The following is a 10,588-nucleotide window of genomic DNA, read 5'->3' on the forward strand; positions in this document are numbered from 1 at the left end:
TATGACACTTTTCCAGCCTGTCTTTAATTTCTTTATGTTTAACTGGCCTAACAGTAGCATGGCGTTAAGCAACAACCTTCTTTAATTCCAAAGCACAGATGCATACTGAGTAAATCTGTCCAATAGTGTAGCTTCAGCATTTTAAGTAGTTTTGCCAGAACGTTATTGGTGAAATAAACTGAAAATGCTATGAAGTAGAAGTTACTGTTTTTTTAAAATTGTATTTCAGAAATGTAGATGCTCTTCAGCACATATGAATTTATTCCAGAAGATGTATAATGTATGTGGGGAAAAAAAACCTTTCTTTGAACCTTAAATATATGAATGTTGTTGAAGATTTGCATGGAGGTAACCGTCTGGAATAAGTACCTGTTACCAGTGTAGAGAAAAAACTTAACAGAATGATGTTCAAGCATTGTTATCTTTGATGGACTGAATGCATGTAACATAGTGTTAATATAATGTTTATAGTGCTATTGAAGACAATAACTTCCTACAGTCTTGTATTGATCAGGAAGTTAATTTTCCAATCTCGTTTACTTATCATTGATTATGAATTTTGCATTACATGTGTGTCATATGCCCTATTTAGTTTATTTACCAAAGGACATTAATTTTGGATGACAGCATATCAGGTGTTGACACTTGATAGTAGCTCTCCTTTATTCAATTTGTTCTTATTGTGGTTGCCTATTATTATATTTTTGAATGTATTATTTCTTTTTACTGACTCCGGACAGAAGAATGCAATTACTATTTTGTTGAAATATTGAGACATTATTAGGATTTTCAGTATAAAAGGCAGATTGTGACTTTAATAAAGTGCAAATATTATGAGAAACACATATGTAGTTAAAACAAAACTATGTTGGGTGACTAGAATACTGTAATAGATGAAAGGAAACAGTGTAAGCTATTAAACAAAGATTTAGGACAGCAGAATTTAATGAAATTCACAATGGTATGAGACTATATTGATAAATCTATAAATGTTGGAGATATTTTAATTCATGTTTTATATAAAGAAATGCTAATTTTTGTCTTTTTTGGCTGTTGCTTTATTGTTGAGTTAATTTCATGATATCTGATATCAAAAATGCATTGATGCTGTAATCATATTGTTGCACAATTTATGACTGAATATTCCAAAAATGACTAATGCTGAATTTAGCTCTAGCAGTTTAAGAAAGACAACACTTGGTGGTGCCCTTGACTTAAAATAAATTGTAAGTTATACGTCAGCCTTTACAATGTGCTGTACAAACTTTTCTACAAATAAAGACCATGATCCTAAAAGCATTTTCATTGATAGATATAATCTTTAATATATTTATATTTTAGTTTTACTTAGGTGAGAGTGTTGAATAATAGTGTCTCAAATACCTTTATGCCCAACAGTTTAAGTTAAGCCAACATATATCTCACACAAGCAACAATAGTTCAGTATGTGGTGACAGTTGTAGGTCACCATTGAACGATTAATCATTCAAGTTTACCATGACTATTGTGCTCCCAAACTTAATTTGTCAGTCATTAGTCCATACCCTTAAATACTAATCCTAACCTTTAAAAGTTCAATTAACTTCAGGGCCTGATAATTTATATATATTATAAAGCAATAAATATATGTACACAGTGCCTGTAAAAAGTATTTATCCCCCTTGGAAATTTTCATGTTATATTATTTTACAACATTGTATCACAGTGGAGTTAATTTGGCTTTTTTGACACTGATCAACAGAAAATGTCTCTTTTGTGTCAAAGTGAAAATAGATCTCTACAAAGTGATCTAAATTAATTACAAATATAAAACACAAAATAATTGATTGCATGAATATTCACCCCCCCCCCTTATTATAACACACCAAATTATGACTGGTGGAGCCAATTAGTTTTAGAAGTCACATAATTAGTTCAATGGTGAACTGATTTTGGAGACCTGTGTGTAGTCATGCTGTTTCAATTGAATGTAGTAAAAATACACCTGCATCTGGAAGGTCAAACTGCTGGTGAATCAGTATCCTGGAAAAGCCTACACAATGAAGACGAACACGCTAAGCAACTCTGCGAAAAGCTTATTAAAAAGCAAAAGTCAGGAGATGGGTACAAGAAAAATTTCAAGTCACTTAATATCCCTTGGATTTCAGTTACATCAATCATCAAGAAATGGAAAGAATATGGCACAGCTGTAAATCTGCCTACAGCAGGCCTTCCTCAAAAATTGAATGACTGGGCATGAAGGGGACTAGTGAGGGAGACTACCAAGAGATCTATAACAAGTCTGAAGGAGTTAAACTCTTCAGCAGCTGAGGTGGGAGAGACTCCACAAACAACGACTATTGCCTGGATGATTCTCCAGCCGCAGCTTTATGGGAGAGTGGCAAAGAGAAAGTCATTGTGGAGAAAACTCACGTGAAATCTTGGCTAGTACTTGCCAGAAGGCATGTGGGAGACTCTGATGTCAGTTGGAAGAAGGTTCTATGGTCTGATGAAACCAAAATTGAGCTTTTTGGCCATCAGACTAAAAGCTATGTTTGGCGTAAGCCAAATACCACACATCATTGAAAATACACCAGCCCTACTGTGAAGCATGGTGGTGACTGCATCGTGCTGTGGGGATACTTCACTGCAGTAGGCCTTGGAAGACTTGTGAAGGTAGGGGGTAAAATGAATGCAGCAAAATACATGGAAATCCTGGAGGAAAACCTGATGCAGCCTGCAAGAGAGCTATGACCTGGGAGAAGATTTGTCTTGCTGCAAGCAATGACCCCAAGTATAAAGTCAAAGCTATACAGGAATGGCTTATAAACAACAAAGTTAATGTCCTGGAATGGCAAGTCAGAGTCCACACCTCAATCTAATTGGGAATTTGTGGCTGGGCATGAAAAGGGCTGATCACTTACAATCCCCATACAATCCGACAGAGCTTGAGCAATTTTGTAAAGAAGAATGAAGAAAAATTGCAGTGTTCAGATGTGCAAAGCTGATAGAGACCTATCCACTGAGTCCCAAGACTGTAATTGCTGCTAAAGGTTCATCTACTAAATACTGACTTGAAGGGGGTGCATACTTATGCTATCAATTATTTTGTGTTTTATATTTGTAATTAATTTAGATCATTTTTTAGAGATCTGTTTTCACGTTGACATGAAAGAGTCATTTTCTGTTGATCTCTGTCAAAAAAGCTAAATTAAATCCATTGGTCCATAGGTTGTGGGAGCATTTCAGTGATGGGGCAAGTGAAGTTGTCCCCTTTGGTTCAAGAGCCTGATGGTTGTTGGGTAGTAACTGTTCCTGAACCTGGTGATGTGAGTACAGAGGCTCCTGTACCTTCTTACTGATGGCAGCAGCAAGAAGAGAGCATGTCTTGAGTGATGTGGGTCCCTGATGATGGATGCTGCTTTCCTGTGGCAACTTTTCCTGTCAATGTGCTGAATAGTGGGGAGGGTTTTTGGACTGGGTCATATAAACTACTTTATGTAGGATTTTCTGTTTAAAGACATTATTGTTTCCATTCTAGGTTGTGATGCATCCAGTCTATCTTTAGAGTTCGTCAACATGTTAGATGCCAGGCTGAATTTTGCAAACTCCTCATGAAGTAGAGGCATTGCCCTCCTTTCTTCCTAATTGCACTTATGAACTGGGCTCAGGGCAGGTCCACTAAAATAATAACACCAAGAAATTTAAAGTTGCTGACCCATTCCACCTGTGATCCTTTGATGAGTACTGTTCATGGACCTCTAGTCTTGCAGCGTCTGCTGATGTTACGGTGGGAGGTTGTCAGAGTCCAGTCTGCACACAGGGCAATAATCCTATTACACTTATGGTGCTTTATAACTTGTTGTGTCATTATTGTTGGGGTAATCATTATTTATGTAAAGCTTAAACCTTGCGATTAATAGAAACATAGAAAATCTACAGCACAGTACAGGCCCTTCGGCCCACAGTGCTGTTCCGAACGTGTACTTACTTTAGAAATTACCTAGGTTTATCCATAGCTCTCTATATTTCTAAGCTCCATGTACCTATCACGGAGTCTCTTAATTAAAAGACCCTATCGTATCCGCCTCCACGACCGTCTCTGGCAGCCCATTCCACGCACTCACCACTCTCTGCGTAAAAAAAACTACCTCTGACATCTCCTCTGTACCTACTTCTAAGCGCCTTAAAACTGTGCCCTCTTGTGTTAGCCATTTCAGCCCTGGGAAAAAGCCTCTGACTATCCACATGATCAATGCCTCTCATCATCTTATATACCTCTATCAGGTCACCTCTCATCCTCCGCTGCTCCAAAGAGAAAAGACCAAGTTAACTCAACCTTTTCTCATAAGGTATGCTCCCCAATCCAGACAATACATTTTTGCTGTTTTTAGTTAGATGTGTCAGTGAGGAAGCAGAAATAACTTATTTTGTGAATAGCCAGATAGCAGCCTTACTTAACATATCACTCAAAACATATTTCTTGATTATTACTGCATTAATTTCCTCAGATATTACAACTCATATCTGCAACCTAGTGTCTCTAAAGGGAGAGTACAGAATACTGATCCAGCATTCTATATCTGCGATTTAAAATCAGTCGAAATTAATGGGAAATCCACTTGTTTGAACTGTTAATTGGTAGAGAACTATTGAAGTTGCACTGGCTGTTTAAAAGCAAATTTTAAAAGTTTGGTCACTGCATTTTTAACTTTTTACAGATGTTACCTATTTTTACTCCAAGTTGTTTGAGTTAGTGGTTAGAATATTGCAAAGTTAGGAGCAAGAAAAGCACATTGGACCTCAATGGCACACCCTATTTAGTGAATATTGGCTCAGTCCTCATGCCTTCTATCCTTTTTTTCGACCTCTTTCCCCAGAGCATATTCAATTGTTAATTCAACCCCGAATTACTTTCCCAATAATAAATGTACTCATGAGCCTGTTCTGTTCTCCATTACCTCTGCAGTTTAGAGTATTTTAAAATATTCCTTTAAAGTTATCATTTCTCATGTTTCATTCCATCCTTTGTCTTCAGGTTATCGGAAGCCGTCTTGATTATTTTAAAGTCTGAGTGTTGATTTTCGTGGGTGATTGAGAGGTGCAGCAAACTGATGTTTATATTAGGTTGTGCTAAAGGGCAGTTAACTATTCCTAGTCTGTGCTGATCCAGGTATCTGATGCAGTGAGAAGGAAAATCAACTTTTTCTTTCCCAATTCTGTCATGTCTTGCTCACTCACCTACCCTATGCTCATGGACCTAACTAGTTCCCTCCACTTAACACTTTAAATCTGAAATCAAATTATTTAAATCCCTATAAAGATACAGCCATTTGCAGCCTCATGCAACCACCTCATCCCATTCCCATACTCATTTTTCTTCCTTTGCCAGTTCATCTTTTATGATCTTGTGTCATGTCCCATCTGCATTTATGATCTTGGGTTGGGTTCAAAGCAGTAGAATTCCCTTTGTGCACTTCTATGTCTTTGCTTCTGGCCTTTTTTAGTATAGACAAACTTCTAGATATAGATGTATATTCACTTGTTGCATCCTGGCCTGGTATGGAAATACCACTGCCCTTGAATAGAAAATCTTACAAAAAGTAGTGGACATGGTCCAGTCCATCATGGTTAAAGCCCTCCCTACCATTGAGCCCATCTACATTGAATGCTGTCACAGGAAAGCAACAGTCATCATCAAGTACCACCACCAGCCAGGTCATGTTCTTTCTCACTGCTGTTTTCAGAAAGAAGATACAGGAGCCTCAAAAAAACCCTACTAAGCAAAAAAGTGGAAAAAAACCATTAAGAGTACAACCCCGGAGCCATGCGTCATACAAAAAGCTTCTAAAAATAAATATCAAACCACCAGCAAGAAAGAAAATTATATCAAAAAAATTTACAATTAGATCGTGGAGAAGATCTATCAATTAGCTCAAATGTAATAGCAAGCAAATGAGCCCCATCTTTTCTCAAAATCAAATAAAGGTTCAAAGGTTCGACTTCTAATTTTCTCCAAACTAAGACATAGCATCACTTGACAAAGTAGGAGCTGATATATCCTTACACTTCAACAAAATGGCCCTCCTAGCTATCAATGTAACAAATGCAATAACATGTTGGTCAGACACAGAAATACCATGGATATTTTGAGGAATTATTCCAAAAAGCGCAGTCAATTTATTAGGTTGTAGGTTAATTCTGAGTGCTTTAGAAGTTGTCGAGAAGACTGACTTCCAGAACTATTCCAGTATAGAACATGACCAGAACATATGTGTCAATGTAGCTATCTCAGTTTTACATCTATCACAATAACTATCAACATTGGGAAATATTTTAGAGAGTCTCTCCCTTCGTCAAATGGTAACGATGTACAATTTTAAATTGAATCAGTGAATGACTAGCACAGATCGAAGAAGAGTTAACCAGCTTCAGAATCCGCATCCAGTCCTCCCATATAAAAGTCAAATTGAGTTCCTTTTCCCAATCCAGTTTAATCTTAAATAAAGGAGGCTTATCCCATTGTAATAATAAATTATAAATTCTTCCAATAGAACCCTTCATTGAAGGGTTCATACTCATAATAGTATCTAACAGGTCAGCCTTTAATATGTAAGGAAAATTACTTAAACTTTTAAAAAAATGTCTAACTTGAAGGTATTGTAAAAAATGTGAACATGAGAGAGAATATTTATCGACTAATGTTCAAAAGACATCAATCTGCCTTCTTTAAGTAAATCCAAAAAAGAATTAATACCTTTATTTTTCCAAAGTAAAAAAAATTGGATCACTCAAAGAAGGTTTAAAAAAGTAATTATGATAAATTAAACTACAAAGTTTAAATTTTTTTAAGATTAAAAAAGTTGCGGAACTGGAGCCAAATTTGTAAAGAGTGCTTAATCACAGGAATGATCACCAACACCTTTCCTGGTCTAACCATGTAGAGGCCACAGCCAAGAAAGTTCATCAGTTCCTCTACTTCCTCAGGAGGCTAAAGAAATTTGGTATGTTCCCTTATGCTAATGTCAGTCTTCTGGAATATCCTTATGCTAACATCATATTTTCTAGAACGTATTTTATTATTTACTATTTCATTTGTGGTAACATTATTTAATGTGTTGTGTGTGAATTATATGTACTGTGTTATGCACCGTGGTCTGGAGGTACATTGTTTCATTTGGCCTTCTCCAAAGCCAGCACATCATTTTTTAGATAACTGGCTCAAAACTGCTCACACTACCCACTACCCCAAGTGGTCTGGCCAATACCTTATAAAGTTTCAGCATTACATTCTTGCTTTAAGTATTCTACTCCTCTCAAAATGAATACTGACATTGCATTTGCCTTCCCTACCAGCAACTCAAACCGTAAATTAACCTGTAGGGAATCCTGCACCTCGGATTTTTGAAGTCCTCCCCCCCCCCCCCCCACCATCCCCAGTTAAAAAGTCGTTTACGCCTTTATTTCTTCTGCCAAAGTGGATGGCCGTGCACTTCTCTACATTTCAATGTATCTGCCGCTTCTTTCCCCACTCCCCCAATCTGTCTATGTTCTTCTGCAGACACCTTGCTTCCTCAACACTACCTGCCTCTCCATCTGTCTTGTTATCGTCCACAAACTTGGCCACGGATCCATGAACTCCTTCATCCAATCATTGATCTATTACGTGAAATGAAGCAGTCCCTACACTGACCTCTTTAGAACACCACTAGTCACCAACAATCAACTAGAAAAGGCTCCCTTTATTCCCATTCTCTGCCTCCATGCTAGTACCTTTCCTATACTGTAATTCCATGGGCTGTATTTTGTTAAGCAGCCTCAGGTCAAAGGTCTTCTGAAAATCCAAATGAACAACATTCACTGACTCTCCTTTGTCTATCCTGCCAGTTATTTCCTTAAAAAGCCTGTAAAGGCATTCCACCAGGCTCAAGGACAGCTTCTACCCACCTGTTACAAGGAAATTGAATTGTTTCCTTGTACAATGAGGGATGATCTCATTGAAACCTATGAAATGTTGACTGGCCTTGATAGAGTGGATGTGGAGAGGATGTTTCCTATGGTGGGGCGAGTCCAAGACCAGAGGATACAGCCTCAGAATAGAGGGATTCCATTTATAATGTAGATAAGGAGGAATTTCTTTAGCCAGAGAATGGTGAATCTGTAGCATTCATTGCCACATAATGCTGTGGAGGCCACGTCATTAAGGCAGAGGTTGATAGCTACTTGATTAGTCAGGGCGTGAAGGGATACAGGGAGACAGCAGGAGACTGGGGCTGAGAGGGAAAATGGATCAGCAAATTTCACTCCACTCTTTAAGAAGGGAGGAAGGCAAAAGAAAGGAAATTATAGGCCAGTTAGCCTAACCTCAGTGGTTGGGAAAGTGTTGGAGTCTACTATTATGGATGAGGTTTCGGGTGCTTGGAAACTAATGATAAAGTAAGTCAAAGTCAGCATGGTTTCTTTACAGAAAATCTTGCTTGACGAACCTGTTCTTCGAGAAGTAACAAAGGAGAGGCCGTGGATGTCAGTTACTTGGGTTATCAGAAGGCATTTGATAAGATGTGTCACTTGAGGCTGCTTAACAAGATAAAATCCAATGCTGTTACTGGAAAGATACTGGCATGGATAGAAGAATGGCTGACAGGCAGCGAGTGGGAATAAAGGGGGCTTTTTCTGGTTGGCTGCCAGTGACTAGTAGTGTTCCTCAGGGTACTAGGAAATCTACTTTTCACATTGTTTATCATTGATTTGGATAATGGAATTAATGGCTTTGTAGCAAAGCTTACAGATGATATGAAGTTAGGTAAAGGGTTGTTAGTGCTGTGGAAGCAGTGCAATTGTAGCAGGGCTTAGACAGATTGGAAGAATGGATAAAAAAGTGGCAGATGGAATACAGTGTTGGGAAATATATGATAATGCATTTTGGGAAAAGGAACAATAGTGCAGAGTGTTATCGAAATGGAGAGAAGGTTCAAACATCAGAGGTGCAGAGGGACTTAGGAATCCTTGTGCAAGACTCCCAGAAAGTTAATTTACACGTTGAGTATGTTATAGGGAAGGCAAATGCAATGTTGGCATTTATTTCAATGGGAGTAGAATATAAAAGCAAGGAGATAATGCTGAGACTTTTAAAGACACTAGTGAGGCCACACATGGAATATTGCCAACAGTTTTGGGCCCCATATATCAGAAAAGAGGTGTTGTCAATGGAGAGAGTCCAGAGGAGGTTCATGAGGATGATTCCAGGAATGAAGGGGTTGACAGGGCCTGTACTCACTGGAATTTAGAAGACTGCTTGGGGATCTCATTGAAACCTACCGAATGTTGAAAGAACTGGATAGGGTGGGTGTGGAGAGGATGTTTCCTATGGTAGAACTAGAGGGCACAGCCGCAAACCTGAGGTGACCTTTTAGAACAGAGGTGCAGAGGAATTTTTTTTTGCCAGAGTGTAGTAAATCTGTGGAATGCTCTGCCACAGACATCAGTGGAGGACAAGTCCATGGGTATATTTAATGTGGAAGCTGATAGTTTCCTGATTGATCAGGGCATGAAAGGATATTGTGAGAAGACAGGTGTATGGAGTTGAATGGGATCTGGGGTCAGCCATGATGGAATAGTGGAACAGACTCGATGTGCTGAATGGCTAAATCTTGCTTCTATGTTTTATGATCAACCCATGATTAAATGGCGGTGTAGACATGATGGGCCTAATTCTGCACTGATATCTAATGGTTTCATGGTCTTACAGTAAGGTGAACTTATGAACTCACAATCTACCTCTACCTCACGGCGACCTTTTTCTTTATTATGTACCTGCACTGCACTTTTTCTGTAACTGTAACACCTTATTCTCCACTCAATTTTTATTTTACCCTGTACCACCTCAATGCACAGTTGTAATGAACCAATGTGTCTGAACAGCATGCAAGCAAGTTTTTCACTGGTTCAAATTTACTCTCCTCAGGCAGCCCATTCTCAATTCTACCCGGTTTCTGTGCTGTTTTATTCTTTGAAATCATTCTGTTGTTCAAAACTTGGAAAGGGTATTTTATGTATTTGGATTTCTAAGATTTGCACAACCAATTAAATGATTTCCTCTGTCTGTGCTATTAAAGGCATTAAATCATTATGAACTGAACAATTATACCTACTGTACGTACTGAGGTGGCCATTCTATACAAACCTAGGTAATGCTTGCTTTAGATTTGTTCTTGGATAACTATTGTTCTAAACACTTATGTTCCATTTTTGTTGTTTTTGTGCAAATGAAGTATAACTTCTGTGAATGTCACTGTGGTTACTGTAATGTGTTGGAAGAGCTCAGCAGGTCTGGTAGAATCTATGGAAGGGAATAAACAGTTGATGCTTCAGGCTGAGACTTTTGATCAGTCCTGAAATATTGACTGTTTATTCCCATCCATAGATACTGCCTGAGCTGCTGAGCTCCAGCACATTTTGTACATTGCTCTAGATTTCCAGCATCTGCAGAAAGTCTTGTGTCTGTGGTTCTGAAATCTGATTGTTTCATTGAATTTCTACATTTACAATAAGAAGCAGAGAAATTTTATGATTTCAAGGTGACAATCGGTATTATGAATAAACTGGTGAA

The 10,588-nt window shown here is 38.1% G+C and overlaps 1 protein-coding gene across 1 annotated transcript in view; it reads left to right on the top strand.

The window, feature by feature from the left end:
• The window catches only part of nt5dc1 (5'-nucleotidase domain containing 1), a 611,704-nt gene that overhangs the window by 202,229 nt on the left and 398,887 nt on the right, over nt 1-10,588 (top strand). The gene's annotated exons all lie outside the window — the stretch shown is intronic.

Source organism: Hemitrygon akajei, chromosome 9 (assembly GCF_048418815.1).
Source record: "Hemitrygon akajei chromosome 9, sHemAka1.3, whole genome shotgun sequence".
Classification (NCBI taxonomy): Eukaryota; Metazoa; Chordata; class Chondrichthyes; order Myliobatiformes; family Dasyatidae; genus Hemitrygon; species Hemitrygon akajei.